The sequence below is a fragment of the Palaemon carinicauda genome, chromosome 2 (assembly GCF_036898095.1).
Source record: "Palaemon carinicauda isolate YSFRI2023 chromosome 2, ASM3689809v2, whole genome shotgun sequence".
Taxonomy (NCBI): domain Eukaryota; kingdom Metazoa; phylum Arthropoda; class Malacostraca; order Decapoda; family Palaemonidae; genus Palaemon; species Palaemon carinicauda.
Window position 1 is genome coordinate 51,592,824 of NC_090726.1, and position 16,792 is coordinate 51,609,615.

The 16,792-nt window shown below is 47.5% G+C and overlaps 1 protein-coding gene across 6 annotated transcripts in view; it reads right to left on the reverse strand.

Annotated features, from left to right (window-relative positions):
- The window catches only part of LOC137624975 (ATP synthase subunit s, mitochondrial), a 339,973-nt gene that overhangs the window by 220,811 nt on the left and 102,370 nt on the right, over nt 1-16,792 (reverse strand). For 4 of the 6 annotated variants that reach the window (XM_068355919.1, XM_068355911.1, XM_068355930.1 and 1 more), the window contains exon 1: nt 10,224-10,358. The exons of 1 other annotated variant lie outside the window; for it this stretch is intronic. The gene's annotated coding sequence lies outside the window, so the exon portion shown is untranslated. One more of the 6 variants, XM_068355938.1, reaches the window with a different exon arrangement.

Consider the following 16,792-nt stretch of genomic DNA (forward strand, 5'->3'; position numbering starts at 1 on the left):
ACCACTCGGTACTCACTATCTGCGTCTCTGCTCAGACTGTCGGCGAGCACATTCCTCTTGCCTGGAATGAAGCGAGCCGCAGGTGATATCGAGTGGACTTCGGACCATCTCAGGATCTCTACTGCAAGATGGGAAAGCTGTTCCGAAAAGGTACCTCCCTGCTTGTTGATGTAAGCCACTACCGTGGTGTTGTCGCTCATCACCACTACGGAGTCGCCCGCCAGGACTTGGTGTAACTTTTGAAGGGCCAGGAAAACGGCTTTCATCTCCAGCAGGTTTATGTGAAGGTACTTTTCTGATTCTGACCACAGGCCTGAGGCCCTGTGGTTCAGGACGTGGGCACCTCACCCCTTGTTTGATGCGTCCGAAAACAGCATCAACTCCGGGGTAGAGACGAGAAGATCCACTTCCTTTCGCAGGTTCTCGTCTGCCACCCACCACCTGAGGTCCGCTCATTCCGCAGATCCCATGGGGATCAAGATGTCCGGGGAGTCGAGTCCTTGACTCCACCAAGACTTCAGTCGCCACTGAAGGGATCTCATCCTGAGGCGACTGTTGGGGACGAGACGGGTCAGAGAGGAGAGGTGGCCGAGGAGACGAAGCCACGATTGGGCTGGGAGTTCTTCTCGATTGAGGAAAGGTTTCGCAACCTTCCTCAGCCTTGCTATCCTTTCGTCTGATGGGAAGGCTTTGTGGAAATTGGTGTCTATGATCATGCCTAGATATACCAGTTTCTGAGAGGGTTGCAGAGATGACTTCTCGAGGTTTACCACGATCCCCAGATCTTGGCAAACTTCGAGGAGCTTGTCTCGGTGGCGAAGAAGGGATGCCTCCGAGTCTGCCAGGATCAGCCAGTCGTCCAGGTAACGAAGGAGACGGATGCCGATCCTGTGAGCCCATGAAGAGATGATGGTGAAGACTCTGGTGAACACCTGAGGCGCTGTGCAGAGACCGAAACACAGCACCTTGAACTGGTAGATCTTGTTGTCTAGGCAAAACTCAGGTACTTCCTTGAAGACGGATGGATTGGGATCTGGAAGTACGCGTCCTTCAGATCCAGTGTGCACATGAAGTCTCGTGGTCTCAGTACAAGTCTGACCGTGTCTGCCGTCTCCATACTGAACGGAGTCTGCTTGACAAACCCGTTCAGTGTCGAGAGGTCGATGACTGGTCTCCAGCCTCCAGACGCCTTTCTCACAAGAAAGAGTCGACTGTAGAAGCCTGGGGACCCGTCCACTACCTCCTGGAGAGCGTCCTTCTCCAACATGGTCTGGACTTCGCCCCGAAGGCCCTGCCCTTTTGCCGATCCCATGGCAAAAGAGCTCAACGACACTGGATTCGCTGTCAGGGGAGGGAGAGATGCTGTGAACGGGAGGCGATACCCTAGGGATATCACGGAGACCGTCCAGGCATCCGCCCCGAGTTGCTGCCACCTTGCTGCGCAACTCTGCAGGCATCCCCCCACTGGTGGACACGCAGGGGGATTGCCAACCCTAGCGCTTCCGACCTCGCCCGGAGCCTCTAGGGTTCTTGCCTCCCCTGGAGGACTTCTTTCCTCTCCTGCCCTTGGCAGGAAAGGGCTTAAGACACCTTGGGCTTCGCTGCTACAGAGGCTTCTTCGTATCCTTGACAGAACGGGGCTGCTGGACCGCCGGAGGCTTGTAGGGCCTCGATGTCAGGGCCCTATGGATGAGGGAATCCTGGTTGGATTTCCTCCACCTCTCGGCAGAGAGCTCCATGTCCTTAGACTCAAACAAGCTCTTGCCGAGAACAGAAGAGTGTCTGAGCCTGCTCGACTCGGCGCTGGGAACCTTATGGTGGAACCTCTCGGCAACAGCGTCCCGGCGCTTGAGGATCGTGTTGGCCCACAAGCTCGAGACTTGGTGGGACAGGAACTCGATGGTCCGAGTGCCCGAGAGGAGAAAGGTTTCCAGCGCTTTCCTGGTGCTTTCCTTGGAAAGGTCCTCGGACCGCACCAGGATGCCCAGAGACCCCAGCCAGATGTCGAGCCATGAAGTGGCCTGCATGGCGCACTTGATGTCCTTCTGGCTCTGGATCTCAGTGGCCGAGAAGGACACGTGCCGGTTGGAGAGTCTCTCAAGAGGGACTTCCCCTGTGAGTCCTTCCACGGAGTGATGCAAGGGAAGGCTCAGCGAAGACTCCTCGAGGATTTCAAAGTACCTCCTCTGATGGACACGAGGAGGAGGGAGGAGCTTATTCCCGGCACTCGATCTGCTGGAGGAGGCAAGCTCCACGAGCTGGCCCTTGATCTTGTCTCTGGCACTCTTCATCCCTTAGGACCAGGGCAATGCTGCGCTGGCCCTAGAGGGCTTCTGAGTGCCGTAGACGCGATCCAGGACAGTGTCCTTACCTTCACTCGGTGGGACCTCAGGGTCTGGAATCCCATTAAGGTTCCTCATGAGAGTCAGGACTTGCCAGAACGCGTGTTCTGACTCCTGGTGCTCGCATCCTGTCGGACTTGCAGCGAAGTCTCCGGACCCCAGAGGCTCTTCCTGGGGGGAAACGTGGGCATCCTCGACGGCTCTGGGCTGTTCCTGTCTGATCCTAGCAGACGATTTGGGAATCGTCTTAGAGTCCTTCGGTTCCCTCCTGGGCGGGATGCAGGACTCTAGAAGCGAAGAGGGCAGGTCCTTCTCCACCTCGGGACGAGGAGACCTCTCGGGAAGAGGAGGAACGTCAACCATTGGTGCGATGGGGGAGTATTCCTGCTCAACCGACTCTCCAGAGGAGGGGTAATCCTCCTCCGCAGGGGAGGGCGTGAAGGTCTGAGGGGGAGTAGGAGCCTTGCGCAAGGATCTTCGCGGGGACAGCACAGGCCTCGGAGGAGGATCCACGGGAGAGACTCCTCTCTTCCTCTTCAGGGGGGAGGAAGCTGCCGCTGGCTCGCGACCCGAATCAGAGAGGGCTGGCTTAATCGCCCGCACGAGAGCTCTGAGTAGGGTGTTGAACCAGGGCTGTTGACTGACAGCAGCGCTGTCTGACACTCCCTCTGGAGGGAAGGTGATCGAGAGATCCCTAAGAGGCGTTGACAAACAAGGGTTCGCCTGCAGGGCTGTAAGAGAAGAATCCCTAGACCTGTCCGAGGAGCGTTCCCCCTCTGGCGAGCGCGCTGGTCTGCGTTTGCGGGGAGGGGAACGCGACAAGGAAGAATCCGCCTGTCGGCGATCGCGCTGGGGCTCTTGTGTCGGGCCCAGAGCAGGGTCGCGAGTGAGAGGAGGGCGCGAAGCTGGGAAATCGCGCGCACCCGCGTGGGCGGGGGCGGGATGGAGCGCAGGAGGATGGTCAGGAGCGATGGCGCGCTGGCGACAGAGCGGGAGCGTGGGCGCGGGGGCGCACAGCAGCTTGAGCGGGAACTTGCTCGCAAGAGCGCGTGGGCGATGGTGTAGGTGTGCGGCGATCAGGAGCTGGAACTGGAGGAGTCCGAACGCGCGGGTGCGCAGTGACCTGATGCGGCCCCGGTGGGCGTGAGATAACAGGAGCGCCCGAGCGCGTGTCCGGTAGGACCGACCGAGGGCACGATAGCGCGGGAGCAGGGTCGCGAGCGACCTGAGAATGAGAGGTTTGGTAACGGTCTGGTTGGACCGGTTTACACGCCTGTGTAAGCGCTAGTTGCGCTGGCGATCGTGGGCGCACATACTGTAACGTGCATCAGGAACAGGTCGCACCGGGGTTCGCTGCTTTGGAGGTCGCGTGGTGCGAGCCGCGTGAGGGCGCTCTGGAGTTAGTTGCGCCACCATCGCTGTCTTAAAGACAGGCACGGGGCGTGTAGCAGGAACAGGGCGCGATCGCATCTGCAGTGGATTTGCGCGGTTCCAGAGGCGGCCGTGAGCGCCCGTGCGCTGGCTTGGCAACCTCTGGGGCGACGAGCTGAGTTGTCGCGACGTGTGGTCTCGTTGGTGCTGGAACAGGAACTGCGCGCGGGCGCGCATCACGAACCTCTCTCGTATCGTGAGCCTCCCTTGTATCGCGAACCTCCTTATGTGGGCGCGATGGGTCCAAAGCGACACGTGGGCGCGTTGGAGTGCGCGTGAGCGCTGGAGCTGGAATCGCGCGGGGACGCGTATCGCGTCTATCCCCCGCAGGGCGAGACGAGTCCGTAGGAACCTGAGGGAGCCTGTGCGCCAACTAAGGAACCTTCTGGATCGCACGTGATGAAATAGGAACAGGGGGCCGGAGAGGTGCCGGAGGGCGCGTGGGCGCAAGAGGCCGCTGGGGCACCGGTGGACGCGTAGGCGCCATAGCAGGAACTGGCCGCGAGTGCGCAGGCGAGCGCGGCGGCACTATATCAGGAACAGGGCGCGTTTGCGCAGTTGGGCGCTTGCGCGCTACTTCAGGAACTGCTGGAGGGCGACGGGGCGCCGATGGGCATGGGCGCGCAGGGGAACCCTGGCGTACAACAGGAACAATGGCGCGGACGCCTAAGGGTGAGCGCCGAGGCGCTTTATCAGGAACGTCAGGAACAGCAGCAGCAGGGTGCACAGGCGGAGCCTTACGCTTAGGGGCGAGAGGCGCAGTTTCGCGCTCAATCCCTGAGACCCCGAAGGGTCTGGAGATTGTGCAGTGGCAGTCTCAGGTGGCGCGTAAAGCGCGTCAGCAGCTTTAGATGTCGATGGTCTGGGCGACAGCTCACATTGTCCCGAAGGACGACCATCCTCCGAAGGGGATCGCGAACGATCCCTGGAGAGGTCAAGGTTGGTAGCAGGCAGGTCAGGAGAACGGCGAGTCGTTTCCTCCGCAGAGGACTGTGGTGACGACGAGCCGAAGAGGCGCCTCCTAACCCCTTTAAAGGGGGAAGGAAGGCCTCTACGGCGAAGGGGAGGACGAGCCTTCCGCCTTATACGCCCACGAGGGGCCGTGGGATCAGCAGGCTGACCATCAATGGGCCTCCGAAGAGGCGTCTCTACCAGAGAACTCCCCCGAGAGGGAGTCTCAACGGAAGGAGAGACCGTGGGACTAAGCTCCTCCCTCGAAGTATGTTCGGAGGGGGAGACAGAGCCTTCTGCTACCGCAGCCACAGGAACGGGAGTTTGGCCAGACCCACGGGATGTTTCCGACACAACAACGTCAACCACAGACAGAGGATCTATCTCCGTTGAGGTTGACGATTGTTCGGCAGCCGCACCCCGTTTGATCATGTCAAACAGGGCTTCCTTGGAGGGCGAACCCTGTAGCCCCAAGGAAGCCCAAAGCTGAAAAAGATCATTGTTAGAAACAAACACCTCCTCCGAGGGGGGAGGGGCAGCCACCTCGCTATAGGAGGAAACGACCTCTCCCTCACCACGGGATCGGTTAATGACATCAACAACATTACGGTCTACGCTACCACTCGCCGGCCTCTTGGAACAGGCCGCCCGAGCGGGAGCTTCGGAGGAGGAATGGGCGGCGAAGAAGACGACTTTGGATTTTCTCTCTTCCGAGAAGTCTCGGAAGGAGAAAGATCCCTTTTAGCCTTCTTCTTACGTTGCCGGGCAAACCTCTCCCACTGGGAGGTAGACCACTCCCTACACTCAATGCACAAATTAGAACTATCACACCGTTGGCCCCTACACTGAGGGCATAAGGAGTGAGGATCCGTTTCCACGGACGACATAAAGGTCCCACAGGGGCGGCCGGGAAGTCCAGGGCACGTACGCATAAGGAGAAATAGAGGCCAACTTCATACACTCACTGAAAAGAAAAAGCAAACAAAATTATGGCAGTCAACAAAGAGGAGAGCGCTGACAGGTCTGTCATCTCTCCGAGCCAAAAGTAAAGTGGGTTAATCACCGGTGTGTGTGAGGGGGGAGGGGTAGCTAGCTACCCCTCCCTACCCCCCCGCTAATTAGCGGTGGGGTAGGAAACCCTCGTTAAAACTTTATGGCTCGTCATCGGCTGCGCCGAAGTAATTACCCCATGTAAATAGCGTGGTTTGTATTCAGTTACGGAACAACCACGACTCTTAGTACACTCTGCCAGCATGGCTTGGGCTTTCGAGTGATCGAACACGATCACTTCTTTGGGTTCGGTCTCTTCCCTGGAGGCCGGTTCGGACCTGAGCCGGACGTAACAGTCCGGGTAAGCCTCAAAGCTGGGGAAGAACTCCACTTCTTCCAAGAGGATGGACCCAAGCCGATCATTAATGAAGATTTTGCCAGTTGTAATTGGCATATGCTTGGCGTACCTCCAAGGGTTAGACTCCGAGCAGGGGGGAAGATCCTTAACCGAGATCTTCTTCGGTAGTTTCATACCTAAAAGATGAACTTTGAGCTCCTCTTGGTTCTTACGGAGCTTTTCGTCCATCAGTGCCACCAATACCCGGATGGCGTCTTGGGTGGCGGGTAGCAGGGGTTCTGAGGCGGCGGAGGTAGAGGGGACTGGCTCCTCGACCACAACAGGGGTTACTGGAGGTGTTTGGGCGACCTCGCCCTCCGAATCAGGGAACTCCACTTGATCTTCTTCTTCCTCCAGATCCTCACCCATGAGGGTCCTCTCGGTGTTGTCGGAGACTTCCGACATCTTCTCCACCTCGTTGAGATGACACTTTTGGAGTGTAGCCGAAATGTCGGGTTCAACTACTAGTTGGACGCAGGGAATCTGATCCTGGGGAATCACAGAGTCCGACAGAGCTTTAGGGAAAAGCAAGGCCCTCATCTTCTCGTTGGGGAGATAAGGCCCTGAGGCGTTCTTCTGGAAACCGCGCACCCACTTGCGCAGTTTCTCTCGAGCGTTGTTCCTGGCCTCCGCTGACGGAGGGTTGTCGAACGCCTCATCAAGAAGGCCTTTACAGGTTGAGCAGGACTGCGGATCCCAATACTTGAGATTGCCCTTTTTTGCTGCACAGGGGGCGTGGGTCCGGCACGCCTTATGCCCGTAGAAGTCCGGGCAGCGAACTCCGCAGAAGGAGCTCTCACACTTCACGTTCTCCTCCTGTAAAAGAAAGAGATCATGAGTACATGGAAGACATAGTTATGGCTTACATTACTCTTAAGATTAAGATTCACTAATCTGTAGAATTGGTTTTATGTGAGCTCAGGATAGGTGAGGTAGAAAGGAAGTAGGAAGACATACTTGTGAGTCCCGTCCAGCCAGTTACCGTGACCTTTTCTGCAGTCAATTCCTTAGGACCTGAGGTTCTAAGGGAGGGAGTGGTATCCCTATGGGTGAACCAAACTTAGGCTTCCTTATAAAGGAATTGTCTACAGAGAGGAGAGGGTCTGAAATCGTTCAGAACCTAGAGAAAAGAAGGGGGGAAAATAGGATAAAACCCCCTTATATTTGGGTAGGTCCCGGCAAGAGACTGCACTGAGAAGCACAGAATATGCTGGAAGTATTGTACTGTACAACCGTACACCCCAGCCACTGTTTTTAAGGTATGAAATACCAAAGAAAGAGCGGTCAGGCTATCCGGCTGTATTAGATCGACTGCCGGCACGGGGCCGGCAGCCGGGGGGAGGGGTGCTTGTCCATGGAAGCCGCACGAGCGTCGCCGCCAGGCCGGCGGAAAGCCAGAGGCCGGTCCAGCGGGGTGAATTCATCTAAGGCTACACACTGAGCAGCAGAGGTAGGAGACACCTAGAAGGGCGACCGCCAGCACGGCGGCGGGTCACTGGCAGGGCAGCGGCCTCCGGCAGCCGGCGCTGGTGAACCTAGCTGGGTACATAAGATGGAGGGTTGTCTGAGGTGTCGGCGGCAGCGGCGGCCCCCGCGGCTGCCGCCTTAGGCAATCCTCAGATAGGAACATCCTATGAAGTAGGAAGGTCACATGGGGTGTCGGCGGCTAGTGCCGGCAGGCGGAGGCGGCAGTGGACCGGCACCATGATAGAAGAGAGAAAGATAAGGAGGGAGTGGGGAAGGGTAATGTCCGATACCCGACCGGCTTCCCTCCGGAAGGAGTGCTCTCATGATAGGAGGGGATATGCCTATCATCCGGCGGCAGGGGGCCGGCAGATGGCTGGATGCCTATGGTAATCCAAGGGAGGATCAGAGGACACTCAAAAGGGAGAGGGAGATCTTCCGCCGGCAGGCCGGCCGCTGGCACTACCCTATAGTTCGACTATGAGGGGGAAATGTAGCAGAGCGGCCAGCCAAGCAGAAGAGCACAGCTTAACCTACAACTCTCCCCAAGGGAGGAATTGTAGGACAGCGGACAGGGGTGTGAAGGCAAGCTAACACAAAGGGATAGAGTGGGGAGGGGGTTAAGGGTCTGAGGGAGCAGAAGGGGTCGCAACCCTAAAGCTCCCAAGGGGTGGGGGGAATCTGTTAGATGCTATACTACCCAGGTAGGAGAGAAACACTCTCCAACCCTAAGGTAGGTTAGCTCAGAGTAGGCACAGCACTGGTATACTGTCCTAAACTATAATAAAACAGAATCCCCCAAAGCCTAACCTAAACCAGGAGAGTCTTCTCCTAGAATAGGGAGAGCTGGGAAGACATATCGCTAGGCTACAGGAGGAAGGGACGTGTCCCAACCAAGAGCAGTCTAGGGGGAAGGGCAGAGTCCTTCCACCTTCAGTCTCGGTCAATACCTAAAGGGAAATGCGTTCCCTAAGGGTGGACTGGGATGAACGATAGGTACTCTGGGGTTCTGTCCCAGGTCCCCCCATATACTATGGTAGGGAAGAGGGAAGAACGATCTAGCCTAACCTACCCGAAAATTATTCCAGGTAAGGGGGCTAAGATATAGCAAAGCTACCCAGAGGGAGGTTACCCAAAGGTAACAGGGGAGATAAGGAAGCATACAAGGGCCCCAACGTTGGGTTAGGGGAGTGTGACATGGATGGACCAGGCACGGTCCCTTGTATGGTCCCTAGAAGGCGAAAGATATGTGCAACACTGAATCTTGTATATGTTTAAAAATGCCTATATCTTCATTAACATTAACACTAGGAACACTTATTATATCATGCAGAAGTAAACATGAACACTAGGCTGCGGCCTAGGCTAGGCTAGAAGTCTAGTATGGGGTCAGCTAACTAAGAACGCCGAAGAATACTATTGGCATAATATAACTAATTCCTAGCAATGAAGACTAAATAACTAATGATATTTAATTAGTTATAAGGCCGGGAAGGCTGTTCTGGCTAACTAAATAAAGCATGCGAGGCGAACAGCGGCGTCATTAAATGGCGCCTCCGGGCTAGGCACAACTCTGCCAAAAAACATAAGATTTAAGCGTAAAAAATCGTTACTTTACAGCCAAAGCTTATTTAAACAATACAAGAACCTGGTACTCAACTTTCCAGAAGGCGAGGCCGAAGGTTACGACATGGCGAAGGATGCAAAAGATAATTAGCGATCACTGGGAAAAACCAACCAATGTAGGAAGCTACAGGCTTAGGAATGACGACAGACGTGACGTCACACAGTATGGCGGACTGTTTGTTTACGTTGCGAGTACCGTAACAGTAACGAAGGAGGGTAACTTTGGAACGGCTCCTCAGTTACCTCGCCACCTTTCCCCCTCGAAGCGTAAATGCTATGTGGGGTGCAGATAGCCATGTGGCGTGTTAATGCATGCGTCCCCTGTTGATATACGATATCCTAGAGGGAAACCTTTAGGGTACTCGCACCAGAAGTTAGAATTCTGTGAAACCTTTAGTTTAATTCTCTGGGAATATCTATTGCAGTCATTTATACCCTTAGGAAGCTGCTGAAGGAACCTTCCATCAGGACGACATGGCTTGAGCCCAAAAACTCTAATTTGAACCACATAGCCTATATCACCACGTTCAAAGTGAAGTTTAGACCGTTCTCGATGTGTTCTGACATAAAAATTATTGCAATTTTAATCCATTTCTGGCTATTATTTTACTGTATGCAAGGAATATTTAATAAATAGGGATAGGAGTGGTATGGTAGTACACACGTTTCATTTTTTTCTTTTTTTTACACTGACATTAATTTTTGCAGGAACTAGGTAGTGTTTGAGTTGGAGTCTTAACTACCATAACTCAAAATCTATGGTTATCATCTAATTTTGTCATCCTCATCGGATTCATCCAAAACACCTAGCATATACCATCCACGAGTTTCATTTCATATATTGAGATTAATTTACTATTATAAAATTTACCATAACATAGATCATTTAGCCTCGATAACCCTAGTCCTATGGTAGTGTACCCTTATACTAGCCCAAAAGATTACATGTCACCTTGTACGAACAAAACACAAATAACATTTATACATTAATCAGTATATAAAAGGGCGTAGTTTTCTCTCACTCTAATTCGATTGATGATACTACGATGTGTAATGCAGTTCAGAACTTCCGCAACCAAAACCGTAAGCGACAAGCTACGCCGCAAAATACGTTTGAGGCCACTCTATTATATCAATAGATATGTGCAAAGCTTCTAAGCTTACACTTATTACTGTAATTTAGCTTTTTTTGATGTACCATAAACAACATTCTTAATTAAAATCTGAACTATTATTATTATTATTATTATTATTATTACATACTTACTTATTTACTAAACTACAACCCTAGTTGGAAAAGCAGGATGCTATAAGCCCAAGGGCTCCAACAAAGAAAATAGCCCAGTGAGGAAAAGAAACAAGAAAAAATTACAAGAGAAGTATAAGAAAAATAATAACATTAAAATATATCTTTCATATATAAACTATAAAAACTTGAAAATAATAAGAGGATAACAACTACAAAATAACGAGAGGGAGAGAAACAAGATAGAACAGTGTGCCAGAGTGTACTCTCATGCAAGAGATCTCTAACCCAAGACATTGGAAGACCATAGTACAGAGGCTATGGCACTACCCAAGACTGGAGAACAATGGTTTGATTTTGGGGTGACATTCTCCTCGAGGAGCTGCTTACCATAGCTAAAGCGTATTTTCTAACCTTACCAAGAGGAAAGTAGCCACTGAACAATTACTGTGCAGTAGTTAACCACTTGAGAGGGAGGAGAATCGTTTGGTAGTTTCAGTGTTGTCAAGTGTATGAGGAAAGAGGAGAATGTGTAAAGAATAGGTCAGACTATTCTGAGTATGTGTCGGCAAAGATGAAATGAGCCGTAACCAGAGAGAGGGATCCAATGTAATACTGTCTGGCCACTCAAAGGACCCAATAGCTCTCCCACGGTAGTATCTTATCCCAATTTACCTTTAAATCAGTTTGGATAAAATCTTGTTAGCAGATTAGTTTTGGCAATGTATCATGGTAAGTTTGGTATGTGTAAACTTTCTTTCGAATACATTTCCCTACTTTTGTATACAACCAGCTCCATGCTAGGATTTTGCAACATATCTACAAGTATATCTTGTTCTTTTAACTGTCTTAATTTTGGTCATGAAAATCAAATTGATGTTCTGTATTACTTTCTTCTTTGCATTTCCATAATTCCTTTTTTGGTGTTTTTTTCCAGTGCCCTTTTCCCCTATTCTTTTATTTCTTCTATTTCCATTCCACATTTACATTTTTTTAATGCTGCTACTATTAATAATACTCCTAGTAATAGTGGTAGTAGAAAAAAGTACTGTTAGACAGTCAGTTGGACAGACTGGGTGGCAGAAGTAATTCGGATTTGTTTCTATAACAGCTCTGGGATTTCTCTGGCCTTAATTACCTCTGCCAACGAATTTGAAAGGAGGTTATGTTTTACCCCCTGTTTGTATGTTTGATAGTAAACACCTTCCTGACCACAATTTTAATCGTAGAGTAATGAAACTTGTAGGGATTAACTGTTATGTCAAAACCTGGAAATGATAGAATTTTGGAAGGTGAGAGTCACAGTCAAACAAAATGTCCAATTCACATAGATTTTAAATTGTTATGTAAAGAGCTGGACATTATTAAATTTTGGAAGGTCAAAAGTCAAGGTCACGGACGAGCAAAACGTCCATATCACATAATCAGCCATAAGTTTGGACATCGTTGTCACAGAGAATTCAAACTTGGTTCATATTTGTGTGTGAAAACGTCGAATAATACATGTCAAGATCAAGGTCGAGAAATAAGCTGCCGTTGCGGAGGTCGACGCTCTACTGAGTGCCCCTCTAGATTACGTATGATTTTCTGTTAAAGTAGTTCAAATCAATTTTCTCTGTTACCCATCTTTTTCATGTACTAACCATTTTTTTTTGTCTAGACAGGGCTCTATCTTCCTGGCCTTGCTGCTGCATTACCATGAATCTAAACATATTTGTTTTATTTTTTGTTAACTTAAATCAGTTATCTATTTAATGTTATAGTTACTGGTCTGCTATCAAGTCAAGCAATAAACAGTTGGAAAATGTGCAAAGGAGATCCTAGTTGTAAAAAAATAAACTTGCATGCAACAATATTTAAAAGAATTAAAAGGTGTTTTACATAGCATATCCATGATACAGTATTTGGGTTGGCCTTGAAAAAAAACTTTACTTTCAATCAATCTAATTTTGTATCATACGTCTATGGTTTCAAATCTCTCAACACTATTCTAGTTTAAATGGGTTCAAAGTGAAAATTGTGGGAATAAAGTTAAAACATAAATCTCCTAGCATGATGATTAGTAGGTCTATGAAATTGTTGTATCTTCCAAGATCTTTACACTGATCATATTTCTTTGGCTAATTATAACTTCCAAAAATCCTAAGTAACATTTTTTATCACAACTCAACTTTATGAGAAACATATCCGACTTTCCTTCAATTGCATAGGAAAACTCGGGATTCAAAGTCTTTCAATAGTTTTGGAGGTCTATCTAGTGTCAGATTTTTTTTTCATTCCGTCCTGTTTTCTAAGCTGTTCCCCTCTTTGGAATCAACCAGCTGACTCGCATCTTGGACTGCTAGACAAAACCTTGAGGTGTATACACTTTTTTATCGGCAACATTAATTAAATTTGCTTCTTGTTAATTCTTCAAAATTTTCTTCATAATTATAACCTTCACTTACTATACCACCCACCATACAGTAATATATAAGTGCAGTCAACTATAGCCTGTTGTTAATAGTTTATGTATGACATATCTGTTTTGACGTTGTCATTGATTTTAGAATGATTTATTGTTAATTTGTTCTCATCATTTATTTATTTCCTTATTTCCTTTCCTCACTGGACTATGTTCCCTATTGGAGCCCTTGGGCATATAGCATCTTGCTTTTCCAACTAGGGTTGTAGCTTGGCGAGTAATGATAATAATGATAATAATAGTCTTGCCATTCATTGCGTAATGTTTAATACAACACAGGATGTTTTTCGTTTTTATTCATATAGTGACTAAATACAATAGTGAAATTATCTTAATTGCATAGATAAAACAATTGACTGGTTTATTGAACATAGTTTATTTGTCATTTTCCATATTTATTTATTTTTTTATGTATCTGATTTTTTTCCTTTTTAATTATCCTTTTATAGATATTATTTGCTTAAAAATCTATTTTTCCCGTACTATGTTTTTTTTTTTTATTCGGGCATTGGGCTATTGGCATCTTGCTTTTCAGCGAAGTTGCTTGGCTTATAATAAAAACCAATGAAACAACAACCACCACCATAACAACAAAAATAATAATGCAGTTGATATTTTCTTATAAGAGATGTGAGTTGGTAATGACTTTTCAATAAGACATTGGGCAAAGAAATTACGTAACTCTAAACTTTATCTTTCTAGTTTTAGACTAGTTACATTTTATAAGTTTGCAAGTTTTCCATTTGGACGATGAAAATAATTCCCTTTTTAAAATTTTAAAAATTTTATTTTTCTTCTGACCTTAGCCAAAATCATTTGTTCAAACGGAAAATGATCATGAATTTTAAATACACACCATGCTACCAGTAGGAACATTAAAGCAACATTAATGATTGAATAAAAAAAAATTATACATTTTTAAAGTTTAACTGAATAGGACATGAGAAAATTAATATAAAAATCTAATATATCTACTAAGTCTTATTGTTTAGCAACTAGTCTTACTGCAATAAATATTTCTTCGAATACAACACAACAGAATCTTGTTTAAAATATGATCAGCTGTAATAATTTCATATCGCAATGGACTAAATGTATTTTCTGTAAATTTGCTGTTAGTTTCTAATTTTCCTTTTTACAATTATATATATGTTTACCAGCATTCAACAAATGATTCCTGAAATATCATGAAAGGAATTTTTGAAGCCTAAATAAAAAATTATTTCAATTATATGTGGTAGTGATTATATATAATATCTTTAATTACTAATTCATATTTAAAAAACATTTTTACTCAAGTGCATAGGTCCCTATTTACAGATCAATACCAAGTATTTGTCCCCTTAACTACCACACACACACACACAAACACACACACAGACACACACATATATATGTGTGTATATATATATATATATATATATATATATATATATATATATATATATATATATATATATATATATATATATATATATCATACACATACATATACTAAAGCACTTCCCCCAATTTTGGGGGGTAGCCGACATCAAACAAATGAAACAAAAAAGGGGACCTCTACTCTCTACGTTCCTCCCAGCCTGACAAGGGACTCAACCGAGTTCGGCTGGTACTGCTAGGGTGCCACAGCCCACCCTCCCCCGTTATCCACCACAGATGAAGCTTCATAACGCTGAATACCCTACTGCTGCTACCTCCGCGGTCATCCCAGGCATTAGAGGAAGCAGCAGGGCCTACCGGAACTGCGTCACAATCACTCGCCATTCATTCCTATTTCTAGCACGCTCTCTTGCCTCTCTCACATCTATCCTCCTATCACCCAGAGCTTCCTTCACTCCATCCATCCACCCAAACCTTGGCCTTCCTCTTGTACTTCTCCCATCAACTCTTGCATTCATCACCTTCTTTAGCAGACAGCCATTTTCCATTCTTTCAACATGGCCAAACCACCCCAACACATTCATATCCACTCTAGCTGCTAACTCATTTCTTACACCCGTTCTCACCCTCACTACTTCGTTTCTAACCCTATCTACTCGAAATACACCAGCCACACTCCTTAGACACTTCATCTCAAACACATTCAATTTCCGTCTCTCCATCACTTTCATTCCCCACAACTCCGATTCATACATCACAGTTGGTACAATCACTTTCTCATACAGAACTCTCTTTACATTCATGCCCAACCCTCTATTTCTTACTACTCTCTTAACTGCCCCCAACACTTTGCATTCTTCATTCACTCTCTGATGTACATCTGCTTCCACTCCACCATTTGCTGCAACAACAGACCACAAGTACTTAAACTGATCTACCTCCTCAAGTAACTCTCCATTCAAAATGCAACCTCGCACCACCTTCCCTTCTCGTACATCTCATAACCTTACTCTTACCCACATTAACTCTCAACTTCCTTCTCTCACACACCCTTCCAAATTCTGTCACTAATTGGCCAAGCTTCTCTTCCGTGTCTACAACCAGTACAGTATCATCCGCAAACAACAACTGATTTACCTCCCATTCGTGGTCATTCTCGTCTACCAGTTTCAATCCTCGTCCAAGCACTCAAGCATTCACCTCTCTCACCACTCCATCAACATACAAGTTAAACAACCACGGAACATACAAGTTAAACAACCACGGTGACATCACACATACCTGTCTCAGCCCCACTCTCACCGGAAACCAATCGCTCACATCATTCCCTATCTTAACACATGCTTTACTACCTTTGAAGAAACTTTTCACTGCCTGCCACAACCTTCCACCAACTCCATATAACCTCATCACATTTCACATTGCTTCCCTATCAACTCTATCATACGTTTTCACCAGATCCACAAACTCAACATACACCTCCTTACCTTTTGCTAAATATTTCTCGCATATCTACCTAACTGTAAAAATCTGATTCATACAACCCCTACCTCTTCTAAAACCACCTTGTACTTCTAAGATTGCATTCTCTGTTTTATCCTTAATCCTATCAATCAGTACTCTACTATACAATTTTCCATCTACACTCAACAAACTAATACCTCTTGAATTACAACACTCATGCACATCTCCCTTACCCTTATATAATGGTACAATACACGCACAAACCCAATCTACTGGTACCATTGACAACACAAAACACATATTAAACAATCTCACCAACCATTCAAGTACAGTTACACCCCATTCCTTCAACATCTCAGCTCTCACACCATCCATACCAGATGCTGTTCCTACTCTCGTTTCAACTAGTGCTCTCCTCACTTCCTCTATTGTAATCTCTCTCTCATTCTCATCTCCCATCACCGGCACCTCAACACCTGCAACAGCAATTATATCTGCCTCCCTATTATCCTCAACATTCAGTAAACTTTCAAAATACTCCACCCACCTTTTCCTTGTCTCCTCTCTTTTTAACAACCTTCCATTTCCATCTTTCACTGTCTCTTCAATTCTTGAACCAGCCTTCCTTACTCTCTTCACTTCTTTCCAAAACTTCTTATTCTCTTCATATGAATGATCCAATCCCTGACCCCACCTCAGGTCAGCTGCCCTCTTTGCCTCACGTACCTTGCGCTTTACTTCCACATTTTTTCTCTATATCTATATCTTTCATACTTCTCTACACAATTACTCTGCGGCCATTCTTCAAAAGCCCTCTTTTTCTCTTCCACTTTTACCTTCACTCCTTCATTCCACCATTCACTGCCCTTCCTCATGCTGCCTCCAACAAACTTCTTGCCACACACATCACTTGCAGTCCCAACAAAATTTTCCTTTACTAACTTCCACTCCTCCTCTAAATTACCAGTTTCTCTTACTTTCACTTTGTCATATGCCATTTTCAATCTTTTTTTATATTTACTTTTTACCCCCGG